General features: G+C 42.3%; 1 protein-coding gene and 1 pseudogene across 10 annotated transcripts in view; one reads left to right on the top strand and one right to left on the bottom strand.

Annotated features, from left to right (window-relative positions):
- The window catches only part of LOC104585665 (bifunctional 3-dehydroquinate dehydratase/shikimate dehydrogenase, chloroplastic), a 92,199-nt gene that overhangs the window by 30,852 nt on the left and 42,325 nt on the right, over nucleotides 1-19,022 (bottom strand). The gene's annotated exons all lie outside the window — the stretch shown is intronic.
- On the top strand, nucleotides 9,358-10,675 carry LOC104591133 (putative serine/threonine-protein phosphatase 2A regulatory subunit B'' subunit TON2 pseudogene; annotated as a pseudogene).

Here is a 19,022-nt window from a genome sequence, read left to right as displayed (position 1 = left end):
GTTCCTCTACCACGACCTCCACCACGACCAAACATGAGCCTACCACAGCCTCCTAGAAATGCTTGTCCTCCCCCTCTATTAACATGTCCACCTCCTCTCGCTACAACAAACATTGATCTGTCAGACGTTGTGGTATTCTCTGTGGGTCCCAATGAAATCCTACGAAGCTGAGCAAATACTTCCTCAAGTGTAGGAAGAGCAGAACCTCCCAGTATTTGTGCTCTAATCGGTTCATACTCTGATTTCAGCCCCACTAAGAACCTAATTACATCCAGATCCAATTGCTCCCTTTGTTGTTGCTAAATTTTAACATATGGAGTTAGGGGATGATAGACATTGAGTTCATTTCTGAGGTTTCTCATACTGGCATAATACTCTTCTAGGATTTGATTTCCTTGCTGCAAATTGAAATATTCCCGATAGAGCTGATATACTCTCTTAGTATTATCCTGTCCAAAATAAAGTTTCTTGGCATGTTCCCATATTTCTTTGGTTGTATTTAAGAACATAAAGTTTATACTTATCCTGGGTTCCATACTTCTCCACAACCATGTCATGATTTGGGCATCTTCTTGTTCCCAGTCATCAAACCCTGGAGATTCAACTGATGGTTTATCCTTATTCACATGTTTCACCTTCCTCTTTGCCTTGAGAAAAACTTCCACTAACTTGGACCATGGCACATAATTTCACCATTAAGTTTAATCGATGCCATCTGCACACCTAGATTTTTGATCACTACCACCATCTCCAGTTGCTGCCATTGTGTTCCCCAATACAATTTCTAATTCTGAATTATCAACCACTAAAAAAATACTGCTGTTAAGTCAACACTACAGCAGTCTCCACATCACTTACCAGCCACAGTCAAAGAGCTTGATGTAAACCACCATTCAGTCACATTCGGCCACTCTTTCAGCCCCCCCCCAAAAAAATTCTTCACACCACTACTGATAACCAACCACCATAACTGTTACTCAACAACCACTAAGAACCCTCTTGAAACTGCTCAGTAGAGGGTCTGGAACACCACACGACCACTAGGGCCGTCACTCATGGTAACACCCATAGTGAAGATTGCGGCAGTCCTGGATTACCGAAAAAAAAACTTGCCACAGCCTTCTACCTATGCACCTTAGATTGCAGCCCAGAAAATAAGAAAAGAAGAAGAAGAGGAGATCGCAGGTCTAGGTACTTGAAACCGCAGCCTTCTTCTCCTATATTTAGGGCTCTGATACCATGTTTCAATGGTTCAGTTAAGTCCTGTTCTGAGAGAGAGAGAGAGAGAAGAAGAAGTTGTCGAACTAGAGAGATTAACCCTCCTAGTCGACCATAATCTCAATTATATTATAATTAGGGTATGAAGAAAACTGAAGAGAAGAGAGCTGAGAGTTCGGCAATGAGGGTTTGAGAAGAGGGTTTCGAACATACTCTCTCTCAGCACCCTAACACTGTTTTATTAGATATATTTGAATAATTACAAGGAGGCCCTTAGTTGGGCAAGAATTTACAAAGAACTTAATATTGACAGGATAGGCCCAAAATAAGGCCCATTACAGAAAAGAAACATAAATAACAAGAAAGAATAAACAACCTATGGGCCATTCGACCCATCTTCTCTACACTCTCCCTCAAGCTGAGCATAGATGTCAATCATGCCAAGCTTGCTGGTATCATGCTGAAGTTTTGCCTTGGGAATGCCTTTGGTGAGAAAATCTGCCAACTGTCCTTCAGATGTGATGAAAGGAAAACACACTTCACCCGAAGAGACCCTTTCCCTGATTATCACAGTACAACATCATTGGCTTGTCATATTCAACTCCAAGTTCTTCCATCAAAGATTTTAGCCATAATAATTCAGAAACCCCATGTGCCATGGCCCGGTATTTTGCTTCAGCAGAAGACCGAGCAACAACCGATTGTTTCTTGCTTCTCCAAGAAACAACATTACCAGCTACCAAGCTGCAATACCCAGAGGTAGATCTTCCGTCATCAATGTTCCCGGCCCAGTTAGCATCGGTGTAGGCTTCAAGTTTCATATGACCATGCTTGGCAAACAGAATACCCTTTCCTGGGGAGACCTTCAAATAACATAGGATTCTCTCTGCAACTGCCATATGAGTGTCTCGGGGAGCATGCATGAATTGGCTAATGCAACTGACTGCATATGCAATATATGGCCGAGTCATGCATAGGTACAAAAGTTTCCCAAGAAGTCTCTGAAAGATTCCTTTGTCTTCTAACAATGTCCCTTCTGAGGCTGAGAGTTTATGACTCATATCAATAGGAGTAGCAACTGGTCTAGCATCCATCTTTCCAGTTTCAGAGAGCAAGTCAAGAACATACTTCCTTTGGGAGATAAGAATCCCATCCTTGGATCGAGCCACTTCTATGCCAAGAAAGTATCTCAATTCCCCCAAATCTTTAATCTCAAACTCTGTATGGAGAAAAGATTTTAGATCATGAATTCCTGAAGCATCATTACCAGTCACTACAATATCATCTACATACACAATGAGGTATACTGCTAGAGGTCCACTCCTCTTCACAAAAAGAGTATGATCGGACTGTGTCTGCACATAACCAAAGTTAACAAGTGTTGTTCTAAATCTCTCAAACCATGCTCTAGGGGACTGTTTTAGTCCATAAAGAGATTTCTTCAGCCTGCATACCTTCCCTTTCATATCAGTTCCATACATCCCTGGAGGAAGAGACATGTAAACCTCCTCATGTAATTCACCATTCAGAAATGCATTCTTCACATCCAATTGATAAAGGGGCCAGTCAAGGTGAGCAGCTAAAGATAGAAGAACCCTCACAGATGTCATCTTGGTAACAAGTGCAAAAGTCTTTAAATAATCAATCCCATATGTTTGTGTATAGCCTTTTGCAACCAGCTTGGCCTTGTACCTTTCAATGGTGCCATCAGCTCGGTATTTGATAGTAAAGACCCACTTGCAACCAACAGGATCCTTCCCTTCAGGCAAATCCACCACTTCCCATGTGTCATTCTTGTGTAGGGCATCGATTTCAGATCTCATAGCATCCCTCCATTCTGGAATCTTAAGAGCTTCTGACACAGACCTGGGAATAGGATGAGAAGCAACAGAAGAGAGATAGGCAAAGTATGAAGGTGAAAGAAAACTGTAAGAAAGGTGCTTGGAAATGCATTGTGCAGTGCACTTCCATTTTCCTTTTCTAATAGCAATGGGAATATCAATGTCAGGGAAGGATGAATCCAAAAGTGTTGAAACAGTACCTGTTGTCTCTTCTGTGACTGGAAGTGTATGAGGCTCATGTGTTGTAGGAGAAACAACCTGCACATTTTTGGATCTTTGCCTTTGATACACCTTGGGATTGAGGATAGGACGAGGAGGTAGAGTACTGGGACAAGGAGAATGGAACGACTGATCCACCCTTGATACATTTGAAGGAGAGGCAGACACATCAAGAGACTCAATAGGGACAGGAAGAGGAAGAGCAAACACCTGTGACAAATCCTCCCCCTGTGGACAATGTCCTTCTGGAGAGGAACCATAAAAGGGGGAAAGCTCATCAAATGTGACATCCATTGAGACATACCGATTGCCAGACTTTGAATCAAAACAACAATAACCCTTCTGTGTGGGGGAATAACCAAGGAAGATACACTTTTGAGCTTTGGGTTCAAATTTATGCCTTTGGACACTTGGAACATGTACGTAACAGGTGCGGCCAAAGACACAAATAGGAACAGGAAAAAGGTCCTTGTCCGGATGAAGAAGAGTGAAGGGAGACTTAAATCCCAAAACCCTGGATGGCATGTAGTTTATAAGGTAGGTAGCAATAAGAACAACATCACCCCAAAACCTGGTAGGAACATGTGAGGCAAACAAGATACTTTTTGCAACTTCAACAATATGTCTGTTTTTCCTCTCAGCAACCCCATTCTGTTCTGGGGTCCTAGCACATGAGCTTTGATGAAGAACCCCCATGTCAGAAAGATAGTAGGATAGGTTTTTCTCAAAGTATTCTTTTGCATTGTTCGATCTGAAGATTTTAATCCTGGTATCAAATTGGGTTAGAACAAATTCATGGAATTGTTTTACAAGTCTTGGAACTTCATCACGGGATTTCATCAGGAATATCCAAGTGAACCGAGAAAAGTCATCAATAAATAGGATAAAATATTTGTAGCCACCCATGGAGGGTAAGTGGTAAGGTCCCCACACATCAGAATGCACAATATTAAAAGGAACAAAAGATCTTTTATTGCTCAAAGGATAATTGTTTCTACAATGCTTTGACAATTCACAAGTTTCACAATGAAGACTGGACAAACTAATTCCCTTAAACAGTTCAGGGAATAGATGACTCAGGGCAGAAAAAGACAGATGACCAAAACGACAATGACACAACATAACCCGACTAACAAACTCTGAATAGACAGATCCGAGAGCAACATTCCCAAGATGATCAGTGCATTGTCCCGGAGTATCAAGCAGGTATATTCCGTTCGTCTCATGGCCACTCCCAATCACCTTCTGTGACTCCAGATCCTAAAAAACACAGTAGGAAGGAAAAAAGGTTACACAACAGTTTAGTGACTTGGTTAAACTACTCACAGACAATAGATTTGTATTTAGTTTAGGTACATGGAGGGCAGAAGGTAGGAACAAGGAATCCGTAGCCTTGATGGTTCCCTTACCAGAGATAGGGGCAAGTGAACCATCAACTAAAGTGATTTTATCACGTCCAGGAAGTAAGTCATATGAAACAAACAAGGTAGACAGATTGGTCATATGGTCAGAAGCACCTGAGTCAATAATCCAAGGGATCTTGAGATTACCTGAAGTGGTAGCATGATTGGCAGAAGCCCTTATACCTGAATGAGAAAATGCTGAAGCCGTAGAATTTCCTGAAGGGTTGGAAGGAGAGGTCACATCACTTAGCTGACGGATCATCTTCCCAAACTTTTCATATTCTGCTCTCATGGCTGCCAACTGTGCAGAAGCAGACATCTCTTCACTATCTGGCCCGACAGCTACATTTGCACTTCCTGATCTTTTACTATCATGTTTTTTCTGAAACCGAATGGGAACAAGATTAGGATGTAATTTCCAGCACTTGTCTTTGGTGTGCTTCGGCTTCTTGCAGTACTCACATATAACTTCTTTCTTTCCTGTGCCACTAGAAGTTCCAGCATTCCCTTTAGGTTTAATCCCTATATTGGCAAAGTGATCATTAATATCAGCCCCTTGAACCTGGACAACCCTTCTGCTCTCTTCACTACTCACCAATGCATAAGCTTGTGACAAAGAGACACACTCCTTGGAAAGAATATTTTGTTTTGTGATATCATATTCTGGGTTTAGTCCAGTTAAGAACTCAAAAACCCTGCCCCTTTCAACCAATTTTCTGTAGGTCTCTGCATCATTGGTGGTGTCCCAAGTTACAACTTCTATTAGGTCAATCTCTTGCCATAAGGACTTCAGGGTTGAGAAATATACAGCAAGAGGTTTCTCTCCTTGCCTTAAATTCTTTACATCACTTCTCAATTTATATGCCCGGGCCACATTGGCTTTTTGGGAATAGGTTTCTGCAACACTGTCCCAAATTTCTTTTGCTGAATTCATCAATAGGTAGTGGACTGATTTGTGGCTGCATTGAGTTCACAAGCCACCCAATGACAGTGTAATTTTCTTGCATCCACTTCTCGTAGGGTCGATCATCTTCTGGGGGAGCCTTCTTACTCCTGGAAATGAACCCCCACTTTCCTCTACTACATACATGAATCTTTACTGATTGTGACCATGCCAGATAATTAGTTCCATCTAGTTTAACTGTGGTCATAGTTAATAAGGAATCACTTGGAGTCCCTTGAACCAGTCCATATTCAGCACCACTTTTGTTTTCAAACTCTGAGGAGTACATCATGTAAACACTCCAAATATGATTTCAGATGACTTCTACAAGTATACTGAACAAGGACAAGCAATAACAGAGTTCTGCCGATCACAAGAAGGCAATACACTGAGTTCAGCCTTCAAGAAGTAAACAAAAACTTCTAGGCACTCAGCCGAAGTACCCTTTTCAAATCTGGACTTCAAAGTAAATACCACTTGGTATTGCTAAAATAGCCCTTTTTACAAACACAGTGTGGGCAATAAAGACAACCCCACTGTCAAAAAGAAAAAAGGCCTCAAGAACAGTTCGTACAGCCCCCCAAAAACAGCCAAGTATAAGTAACAATCCACAGCCTTGTTACAAGGATGTTTCGGCAGTTTGACAGTCCAATAAGGAATGAAAAACAGCCCAGAAATTTCTGGGTTAAACCAGATTCAATGGCAACCGAAGGTAGTATAGAACAACCAAAGTTTTTCAGACACTTCAACAGTCCAAACACATTCGAAAGCAATACAGAACAACCAAAAGAAAACTGAACCCAGAAATCTGAGCACAACTTACAGTTTCGAGCTTCAAACAGAACCGAGCTGTTCCTCTTCCCCCTTTTCTTTTCTCTGATTCTTCCTGGCCACCGAACCACTTCTCCAAGAGATTCGAGTCTTGGGCACTTCCAATGACCTCCAAGAATCAGGCAACACGAGTTAAGCTTCCAGCCCTAGGATATTGAAGTTCAGGTATGCTCTGATACCATGAAGAAAACTGAAGAGAAGAGAGCTGAGAGTTCGGCAATGAGGGTCTGAGAAGAGGGTTTCGAACATACTCTCTCTCAGCACCCTAACACTGTTTTATTAGATATATTTGAATAATTACAAGGAGGCCCTTAGTTGGGCAAGAATTTACAAAGAACTTAATATTGACAGGATGGGCCCAGAATAAGGCCCATTACAGAAAAGAAACATAAATAACAAGAAAGAATAAACAACCTATGGGCCATTCGGCCCATCTTCTCTACACAAGGTCAAATATACCCCTACTTAAGTATGGGAGAAGTGAACTAAAAAAGATAAAACAGAATTGCCACATCATCACATAACTTAAAACATAATGAAAAGACTAAGCTACCCTTACTTGACCGACTCTAACACAAGTTAAATCATAAAGTTGGACAATTAAGTACCTGACATGAGGTTGACAGCTGAGTTGTTTAGAGAACTCTAATTAGTCTATGGATCTTAAATGTGCTGGCATGGTTTAGCACCCAAAAAAGTCCTATGTGTTCACTTCTTAAAGCTCTACTCATGGGACAAATTTCAGCTTAAATTCACTAACCCTGTGTCCATAAAATCTCTTCCGCAGGGAGTTTCTAAATTGAAATATTGCTTGGGGGGGAGGGGAGGTGGTGCTTTTGCTTTCTTACTTCACTCCTATTTGACCTTCCGAACAAAAGAAAATTGGCCAATTTATATATTTTTTAATCAAAACTAGTGAAGATAGATTCATGCTATTACCATGTTATTACTTTAACTCACATATCTAGAACTATTTACTTGCTCAGGGATCAAATCTTCAAGGTGGTTTCTTGTCCATAAAGTAATCCCTAGGTAAAAATCTATAAAAAACAATAGTTGCAGTTTCTTTGCAAGGATTGTATTGATGGATTGAGTTTTGTTTTAGTTATATATTTGAGCATGCTCCGTGATATGTATTCCTCTTTCTTTCTATTTCCATATTAAATCTATCATTCCTTTCCCATCTTTATGATTGTTTCTACTAGTCCACATGATTTTTTTTGACAAGGCAATCAAGGGAGGCAATTTACTCAACTTTGAAACAATAAAATTTTAATTTTGATGCAAAGGTCATAGCACATAATATTGAAAGTCTGAAGTAAAATAGGTAAATTAGAAGGTGGTAGAATGGACACCACCTTCAGAGGGTGTCATTAAGCTGAACTTTGATGGGAATAGTTAGGGTAACCCAGGACCTTCGGGTATAGGATGGGTCCTAAGAAATAAGGGTAGCAACATTATTTCCTTATATTCAGGACCAGTGGGAGTGGGTGACTCCACAAGAGCAGAGATGCTAGCTGCTGTACAAGGGATTCAGATTGCAAACCAGATTGGGGTGGAGCATATTTTAATTGAAGGTGACTCACAGGTGGTGATGGGATGGCTCCTGAACCCAGACTCTGCCATTTGGAGTTTGATAGGCCCCAACTGTCCATTCGGGCCCACAACATGAGGCCCAGGCCAAGACACGCATCAACCAGGCCCAACACAAGAAAAAAACCTGATCACCCATGTGCAACCTCCACTGAGGTTCGTTTACGTGAGGAGGCCACGTCCCTCCAGTTAGTTAGTAGTCACAGTCTAGTCCATGTGCAGGAGAGACTGAAGAGAGAGTATAAATAATTGTAACCCCTCATCTATTGGGGGCATAAAATGAAATAATTTAGTCTTCTACCGTCTCTCTCTTCTTCCTCTCTTCCTCTCTCTCGTCCATTTCAGGAGGATGAGCATCCTCGAACCAGCTCTGATTCTCAGAATTCAAGGTGGTCCTATCAATTGGTATCGGAGCCACCCAGATCCATGGATGCGCAGATGACAAGGCTTGAAGACTGTATCAGTCGTCTTGAGGGAAGTCAGAGGAATTAGAAAGGAATTCTGGCCGAGCTGAAGATGATTTTAGACAGGCTTGGCACGATGGCCAGTTCTCTAGAAGAGCGTAGTCGCCAAGCTCCTTCCGTCAACACTCATTTCGGAGAAAATGGAGGATTGAAGCTGATAGAGAGCATTGGAAAGCCAATAACGACAACGAGATCATCATCAGGAGTTGAGACTTCAACCCTAGCAACGAGCTCAGCGATGTTAGGTAACAAAATAGGGGAGGTGGTACAGAAGGGCAGTGTGAAGACTATAACCCCATCCATCATTATCCAGGTAGCTCGACCCCTGGTCCCTGTTCTCTTCCCTCTCTCTCTCACTTAAATCGAGCCTGTCCATACCTAGCCTAGGTCCATCTCAGTTGCTCAACCTCCGGACATCATTTTCGTTGGCAGCAACCATAACCCGACCCATCTCACCATGCCACCTGAAACCCGTCTCTGTCCACCCTCCAGCTTTACAGATCCCTGTTCTTTCTCTTCTTCCATGGCTCCCTAGTGACAATCATGAGTTCTGGTTCAATGTTAGAGTTAGGCCCGGTGGTCACAGAACCTTCGACCACGAAGATCGCATTGGACGTGTGCTTGTTTCCACCAAGTTGTTACGATGTCGGCAAATTCTTTCGATCATTGACAATGATGCCAAAATAGCTAAGGCAGACTCAATGAATTGGGTTTTGGTTCAAACAGGACCTCTAGACATAGGTCAACAACGAAAGGGGGAAATGATAGGTGATGGTGAGAATCCAAGCATCTTTAACGTAGTCATTTTTCACCTTGTCCATTCTAGCATCTCCAGTGGTGCCATATCCTATATCTGGGTGGATGTTGTTTTTGTGAGTATGTTCAGGCAGTTTGGAGTTGGATTAATTAGTGCTCATCTTTTGCTACAAAGAAGAGATTTGTCATTGTCGTCATTGTCCCGGCCTCAGCTATGCTCTCACCAAAGAAGATGAAATATGAAGATTTTTGCCATATTGCTTCTGTATGTATGGAGAAAATAGGTCCAAGGTGCCGACGGTTTTTCAGCCCTTCAAATTTTATAAAGTTTGAGAAAGATGAGTCTGGAAGAATTTCCATCCTGCCGTTTTACCTTTATGTGATGCACACTGTTTCCCTCACTAAGGTGAGAATTGATATGAGTGAGCTTTGTGAGGATTCTGATGGTTTCCTTCACTCTCACGAAATGGAGGCCTACATTAGAGGTCTTATTCCTAATCTGGCACAACTACGAGGTAGGCCTGCAGCTTTTATTCAAATGAACTGCCGCATAGCTGCACACAAATTTTTCTTCTTTTGTGATCCTCACAGGCGAGGTAAAGCATGCATAAAGAAGGTACTACTTAGTAACTGCCTCCAGGAACTCATGGAACTGCACCAGGGAAGTGAGGAAGAAGCCGCTGATACTGAACAAGCTGAAAACTGGTTCTCATTGACATCCGCACAATGGATATGTGATATGTTTCTTGCTCTAGATAAAGTTTTGAATGGGACATCGAGCAAGCAGGAGCTTCGAGAATATGCAGATGGTACATTGACAGAAATATTCATGGAGCAGGCATTTGATAAACATGTTCGGCGTGGCAAAAATGGTGGTGGTGGTGGTAATGCATGGGAGATGGATTTTGAAAGTTTCCTTGACTTTGTTTTGGCTCTAGAAAACAAAGATACACCGGGAGGATTGACATATTTGTTTCGGTGTCTTGATCTCCATGGAAGAGGGTACCTTACAACAGGTGATATCCACACACTTTTCAGAGATGTACGTCAAAAATGGAACGAGGGAGGGAACTACAAGCAGTGCATTGAGGACGTAAGAGATGAGATATCGAGATTCCTTAAATTGCATTTGCAGAGAGCACAACAGTACATGGAGTTGGCCTACGACCGCAATCACCAAGAGCTTGAATTGGCAGTTGGGGATTGGGTCTATTTGAAGCTCCAGCCTTACCGGCAAGCTTCAGTAGCCCGACGAGTTTGGTAGAAGCTAGCTACTAAGTATTTTCGCCCATTCATGGTGATTAAACGAGTAGGACAGGTGGCTTATGTGAATAAACCCTAGTTGTTTCTAGGTCAAAGTAGAGAAGAAGAAAGAAGAAAGAAGAAAGAAAAGAGAAAGAAGAAGGAGAGGAGAAGAGTGTTCGGCCGGACTAGAAGAGAGGATGTACAAAAGTACCTCTCCTAGCCAACCCACTTGACTTTTATTCATGAAAAACTTGAGTTACAAGAAAGACAATTTTGTCCCTCATAGAAGATGGGACACATAACTTAAACTCAGATACAATAGACATTTCACCTTCAATAAGATACACCAGAATGACCAAAATACCCCTGACTCGAGCATTCTAACACTCCCCCTCAAGCTGGAGAGTATATATCATATAGTCCCAGCTTGTTACAAATGTAATCTATTCTTCCCCGAGACAATCCTTTTGTGAAGATATCTGCCCACTGATTTCCTGAGCTCACATGAGATGTAGTTATTACCCCACATATCACTTTCTCTCTCACAAAGTGACAATCCACCTCAATATGTTTAGTTCTTTAATGGAAGACAGGATTGGATGAGATGTGAACAACAACTTGGTTATCACAGTATAGTTTCATGGGTTTGTCAATTGAGAAACCCATCTCCTATAGTAGGTTCTTCAGCCATACTAGTTCACATGTGGTATGGGCCATAGCCCTATACTCTGCTTCCGCACTACTTCTTGCCACCACTGTTTGCTTCTTGCTCTTCCAAGTTACAAGATTGCCACCCAGGAAGGTACAATACCCTGTGGTTGACCTCCTGTCTGATATAGAGCCAGCCCAATCAGCATTTATGTACCCTACTATCTCAAGAGGTCCTCTTTTTTGGTATAACAAACCACGACCTGGAGCACCCTTTAGGTACCTAACAATTCTTAGAACAGCTTCCCAGTGAGGAACCCGTGGATGTTGCATAAACTGACTCACCACACTCACAACAAATGATATATCTGGTCGGGTAATGGTCAGGTAGTTCAACTTTCCCACCAACCTTCTGTATCTTCCAGGATCATCAAACTCTTCACCTACATCCACACTTAACTTGGCATTGAGTTCCATAGGAGTCTCTTGCTGGTTTAGCACCTAACAACCCTGTTTCTTCAAGTAGATCAAGAACATATTTCCTTTGACATAGGTTGATCCCCTGTTTTGACCTCGCAACTTCTATTCCTAAGAAATACTTTAGCTTCCCTAGATCTTTCGTATTGAAGTGGTCCTGTAAGAATTTTTTTAGCTTGTTAATTCCATTGCTGTCACTTCCAGTTATGACAATATCATCCACATACATGACTAGCAAGATGTTTCCATCTTTCGAGTTATAGCTAAACATGGAATGATCAACCTGACACTGTTTCATCCCAAAAGCCTTCACCACTTCACTGAACCTGCCGAACCATGCACGAGGAGATTGTTTCAGTCCATAGATTGCCTTTTTGAGCCTGCACACCTTACCAGCCTCCCCCTGAGCAACAAACCCTGGTGGTTGCTCCATATATACCTCCTCAACAAGATCACCATGTAGGAAGGCATTTTTGATATCAAGTTGTAGGAGAGGCCAATCATACATAGTAGCCAATGAGATCAACACCCGAACTGAACCAATTTTAGCCATAGGAGAGAATGTCTCCATATAGTCCACACCATATAACTGAGAATAGCCCTTGGCCACTAACCGTGCCTTTAATCGTTCCACACTGCCATCAGGAAGATGCTTCACTGTATAGACCCATTTACACCCAACAATGTGCTTACCAGGAGGGAGGGTGGTGAGTTCCCACGTATGATTATGTTGTAGAGCAGAGAGTTCTTCTTCCATGGCTTGCCGCCACCCTAGAGAGGCAAGGGCTTCCTGTACAGTCTTGGGAATGGGGACCGGTGAGAGTAATGATATAAACTTGCAATGGGAAGCAGAAAGGTGAGCAATGGAAACATAGTTTGAAATGGGATGAGAAGTACAAGTAGGTTTACCTTTCCGCAAAGCTATAGGGAGATAAAGATCTGAGGGAGAAGGGGCAGTAGCAGGATCTGTCGACGGGTGCTGAAGTGGAGGAGGAGCCGAAGCACTTTTGCGAGTATACACTTGAGTAATTGGCGGCCTCTCTGTAGTAACCGACATATGATGTGCATCTGCTCTGTAGAAGGAGTGGGAACTATGGGAAGGGGGTCCACAACTGGAACAGGAAGAGGAACCACAGAGGGAGAAGAAGAGACCCCGACATTGGAGAAAAAAGGAACTGATTCAAAGAAGGTGACATTAGGGCACACAAACGATTTATGAAACTTAGGGTTATAACACTTGTACCCTTTCTGAGTCATTGAGTAGCCAAGAAAAATACACTTTGTAGCCCAAGCATCTAGCTTGTCTACTCCAGGCCCCAAGTGCTGAACAAAACAAACACAGCCAAAGACTCTTGGGGTGAGAGGAAAGGGAAACAAAGTGGGGAACAACACGGAGAAAGGGGATTGACTTCCAAGGATTGACATGGGCATCCGATTTATCAAAAAACAGGATGTAAGAACAGCATCACTCCAAAAGTGCTTTGGGACATGCATATTGATCATCAAGGACCGAGCAGTTTCAAGAAGATGTCTATTTTTCCGTTCAGCTACACCGTTTTGTTGTGGGGTGTAGGCACAAGAAGTTTGATGAATTATTCCATGATGTTCTTGGTATTGCTGAAATGATGAGGAGATGTATTCTTTGGCATTATCGGAGCGAAGTATTTTCATATGAACACCAAACTGAGTGCGTATTTCAGCATGAAATTTCTGAAAAATAGAGAACAATTCACTACGGTCTTTCATAAGATAGATCCATGTCATCCTTGAAAAGTCATCAACAAAGATTACAAAATACTTAAACCCATTGTATGACACCACTTTAACTGGACCCCATACATCAGAATGAACTAAAACAAAAGGACTTGAGACACGACTATCAGTTCTTGGACTAAATGAGACTCGATGACATTTTCCCAACTGACATGACTCACAATCTAATGATGAAAGATGACTCAATGAAGGAACTAGCAGCTTCAAAGCCTTGAGAGAGGGATGACCAAGTCTGCAGTACCATTGGAGAGGAGTAAGAGACGACTGAAAAGCCACTGGAGGGCCACCACCATCAAGGTAATACAAACCACTGGCTTCATGCCCTCCACCAATCTTCGTCCCCGTCTTGAGATCCTGAAACACACAAGAAGAAGGATAGAAGGTTACAGAACAATTAAGGGACTTGGTTAATCTACTAACAGACATAAGGTTAAAAGGGAACTTAGGACCATTTACCACCAACACACCACTACTGAAATTACTCAGTCATTACATCGAACACTTGTTCTGCAAACTGCAGAACTGATTATACACAAGGTCTAGGGGTTCACTTTTAAGCATTTAAAAACATAGATATGTCAGCCACCACAACACAATCAACACCACACCACTGCTGTCGTGGACATCAGCAGTCTACCACTCTTCTTTCAGCACACATGTGAGCAAGAAAACAGACAAAAAAAAAACATGACTGATATGTGTATCAGTTTCACCCAGCACCACAACAACTAACTTTCTAAGCACACAAAAAAAAATCAGCACTCAGTCCATTTCTGAACACACGACAGCAGTGTCCATACCTGTATACGACCGGCCCTCTTCGTACACTGAATAGAGGGTCTAGTATACCACTTCAACGACCACCACAGCACCGGCCAGAGGCATTCTCACCTCTGGGCCCTCAAAACGACAACTCCTTTTCAGCCCTTTAACGAGTCTTCAATCAGATCAGCTGTAGGATGATGAAACCTACTGTGAAGCTGGCGGCGAACCCAAGAAGAAGACAGCAGCAAGAAAACGAACACCAGACCTTAATGCTCTGATACCATGTGAATAACTTGTCACCAGAAGATGCCACTTGGGAGAACTATGACAAACTACAAGATCAGTATCCCCATGTCAACCTTGAGGACAAGGTGTTTCTTGAAGAGGGCGGGACTGATAGGTCCCAACTATCCATTTGGGCCCACAACATGAGACCCAGGCCAAGACACACATCAACCAGGCCCAACACAAGAAAAACACCTGATCAACCATGTGCAACCTCCACTGAGGTTCATTTACGTGAGGAGGCCATGTCCCTCCAGTTAGTTAGCAGTCATAATCTATTCCATGTGCAGGAGAGACTGAAGAGAGAGTATAAATAATTGTAACCCCCCATCTATTGGGGGCATAAAATGAAATAATCCTTTAGTCTTCTACCATCTCTCTCTTCTTCTCTCTCGTCCATTTCAGGAGGGTGAGCTCCCTCGAACCAACTCAGATTCTCAGAATTCAAGGTGGTCCTTGTCAACACTCTTGGTCGAATACAGAAAGGAACAAGAGTAATCTTATAGGTGTCAAGAATGAATGACCCCCACCTCAAAGAATCTCTTATATATTAAAAGGTATGTACAATTACAAGAATGCCCATACAGGGCTGAAAGAGAAAAGAAGAATAAGATGTAAAAGTAATATACAACAGGGACTATACTAATAAGGTACATCAAGTTATAGAGTCTCCACACCCCCCCTCAAACTGATGCCTTGACATAAGCATCAGTTTGTCTATAAGAAAGAGATGTCGAACTCTAGTCATAGCTTTGGTGAAGATATCAGCAATCTGCATGTCTGAGGCTACATGAGGAAGTGATATAGATCCAGTAGTGAAGAGATCTCGGATAAAGTGGCAGTCCACCTCGATGTGCTTGGTCCTCTCATGGAAAACAGGGTTAGATGCAATCTTGATAGCACTCGTATTGTCTGCATAGAGAAGAATAGGAGTAGGAACTTGAATGCCAAGATCCACAAAGAGAGACTATAACCAAACAATCTCACTGCAAACCAAAGACATGGCCCTATACTCTGCTTCAGTGGAAGACTTGGAGATTGTTTGTTGTTTCTTACACTTCTAAGAGATGAGTGAATCACCCATAAAAACACACCACCTAGAAGTGGACCTACGAGTGTTTGGACAACCAGCCCAATCTGCATTAGCATATGCTCTCAACCGAATAGGAGAGGAGGAGAAGAACAGTCCTTGGGAAGTTGTGCTTCTAACATATTGAATGATGCGATGAACAACAGTCATATGAGGCTGACGAGGAGCAGAAACAAATTAACTAATAGCCTGGACAGCATGAGAAATATCAGGCCGAGTCATAGTGAGATAAATGAGGGACCCCACAAGCTGGCAATATAAGGCAACATCAGGAAGTAATGGACCTTTAGATTTAGATAGCTTAAGATTTAGATCCATAGGTGTATCAACATGCTTTTCATCATTAAGACCAGCAAGTTTAACAAGGTCAGAGGGATACTTTTGCTGACAAAAAAAATATCCTCGATCACTGCGATGTACTTCCAATCCCAGGAAATGTGAGAGGGCCCAAGTCCTTCATGTGAAAGGAATTATGAAAGTAGAAGATCAAGACTGTAATCAGTCTTGAATCCTAATAGGTTTTAGGTTTACAAAACAGAAGAAAAGTGAGAGAAAGGAGAAGGAATAGAAGAGAAATAGGAGAACACAAGGGGTTGAAAGGAGGGACAGATTCTAACAGATCTGCCGCCGCCACTCTCTTATTATTTATAGGTTATGTTCAGTACATAATGGAAAGGACAGATTTGCCCTTAGTACTTACATGATAAATAAAGTAAATAAAAACTGAAATAAATAACAACTGAATTAACAAACTGACCCAAACTGACACTACTATAACTGAAACAAATAACTACACATGTTGTCCTACGAACACAGTGGGGACCACTGCTGTGGGGCCTACATCAGTGTTCTTTACACTCCCCCTCAAGTTGGGAGTAGATATCTATCATTCCCAACTTGGATAGGTCTGTCTCTAACTTCTTCCTTGGTACAGCCTTGGTGAGGATATCCGCGAGCTGCATATTAGATGTGATATACGGAAGACACACTTAAGGGGTTGGGAATAGGTTTCTTTCACAACATCCCATATCTCTTTGGCTGTCTTTGCCCACAAGTAATTTCGGCTGATATGTGGCTGCATAGAATTACACAGCCATGCCATAACCAAATAGTTCTCTTGAACCCACTTGGTGTATGTTGGGTCCTCCTTGGAAGGTTCTTTCACATCTCCCAAGAGGTAACCCAGTTTTCCCCTTCCTCCAATAGCCATCATAGCTGATTGAGCCCACTCCAAGTAATTTGACCCATCAAATCTCATAGTTGTAATCTAAAACCCGGTTTCAGATACACTACCATAACTGTTGTTTCCAAAACTACTTTCTCCCTGACCCTTAAACTCCATCTTTGATCAAGAATCAGTGGCTACAAACTGTTAGAGCCACTATACCAGAAAACAAAGTAAAATCAAGTAGGTCTGAAATCTGATATGAAACCAACCCAAATCTGATCTGAAATCAATCGCCTATCACAGTATATGCAAGAAATCAACTCAAATCTGATCTGAAATCAATCGGCATGCACAGTACCAGGTAGCCTGTCAACCTAAGATGCTATTTTCTGAAATCACTACTGTGGGGCCCATTGCTGCGAGAGCAGAATTAGGATTTCAACTGTAGGTCTGAAATAAGTGCTCAGCTACACTCCAAGCAGTCTGCACATGTGGGACTTGTCGTAGGGTCAATATGAAACCCTAAAACTAATCACCTCTGAGAGGGGGGGGGGGTTCGGCCCAACAGTCAAACCCTAGAAACAAACTTAAAACAGTTCGGCCTCTCCTTCTAGATAGGTCCAACCTATCTCGACTGATTGCAGTCTCTGAAACTACATAAAAAAGACTTACTTATGGATTTTGGTTTACTGCCTTCCAGGGTTACCTGAACCCTAACCTTCGCTGCTTCTTCCTGATTACTAACTCTCTGCAAGCCGCGGCAAGTCCTCAACTGCTGCGAACCTCTCCTGGTAATCTCCAAGATTCAGCCGCCGAATACTTCATAAACTTCCAGCCCTAGCTAGTCCTCATGTGGTCGGCTGGACTAGACACACATGAGAAGCCCTAGATAGGCTCTGATACCAAGTAGAAGATCAAGACTGTAATCAGTCTTGAATCCTAATAGGTTTTAGGTTTACAAAACAGAAGAAAAGTGAGAGAAAGGAGAAGGAATAGAAGAGAAACAGGAGAACACAAGGGGTTGAAAGGAGGGACAGATTCTAACAGATCTGCCGCCGCCACTCTCTTATTATTTATAGGTTATGTTCAGTACATAATGAAAAGGACAGATCTGCCTTTAGTACTTACATGATAAATAAAGTAAATAAAAACTGAAATAAATAACAACTGAATTAACAAACTGACCCAAATTGACACTACTATAACTGAAACAAATAACTACACATGCTGTCCTATGAACATAGTGGGGACCACTGCTGTGGGGCCCACATCAGTGTTCTCTACAATGAAGTAATAGTTTCAATTCACGAATGCCTTCAGCATCATTCCCAGTCAACAACATGTCATCAACATATAATAGGAGAATGGTAATACCCTGAGGTCGTCGCTTAACAAATAAAGAGTGACCAGAAGAACTCTGGCTATATCCAGCAGCAACTACAACATCATTGCGAAAGCGTTCAAACCATGCCTGGGGAGCTTGTTTTAGACCATATAGAGATTTTTTGAGGCGACATACTAAAGAAGGATCATTGCAGTATCCAGGAGGAGGCTTCATGTAGACCGTCTCCTTCAACTGACCATGAAGAAAGGTATTCTTCACATCAAGCTGGCATATGGTCCAAGACTGAGAGCAGACACCACTAAAAGAACATAGAGTGTGGTGATCTTTGCAATAGGAGCAAAGGTTTCTTCATAGTCAATACCATACTCCTGAGTATATCCTTGGGCAACTAAACGTGCATCGTATCGATCAAGAGATCCATCAGACTTCAGTTTAATGTTGTAAACCCAACAACTCCCAACAATGGATGCATCTGGAGGAGCAGGCACAAGATCCCAAGTGTCATTCTCATGTAAAGCATGAATCTCTGCATCCATGGCTTCCTTCCAATGAGGGCTACTATTAGCTTCCTGGTAGGAGCGAGGAACATCTGTGGAGGATAGGACAGCAGACAAAGAGCTATGGTTTGAAGGAAAACCATAGCGGTCAGGAGGTCTAGATATACGAGTAGAACGACAAAGAGGAACAGAAGTATGAAGAGTGTCTGAAGTAGAGGTATCACTTACAGGAGCAGTGGTAGGATGATGATCCGAACCAGGGAGGAGGAGAGTCGCAGGTGCAGGGGCTGGAGCATGTAACTACTTGCGAGAGAAGACGGGAAGGAGGTGGAGCATCCTGTGAATCAAAGTTTGGCAAAATAGAAATAGACGATGCAGACAGTCTAGCAATTCCAGCAAAAAATGAAATATGCTCAAATAAAACAACATTACGTGATGTACGAATGTGACGAATAGAGGGA

Source organism: Nelumbo nucifera, chromosome 4 (assembly GCF_055504915.1).
Source record: "Nelumbo nucifera cultivar China Antique chromosome 4, China Antique-T2T, whole genome shotgun sequence".
Classification (NCBI taxonomy): domain Eukaryota; kingdom Viridiplantae; phylum Streptophyta; class Magnoliopsida; order Proteales; family Nelumbonaceae; genus Nelumbo; species Nelumbo nucifera.
The sequence above is the reverse complement of the archived record's forward strand: the minus strand, read 5'-3'. Positions and strand labels throughout refer to the sequence as shown.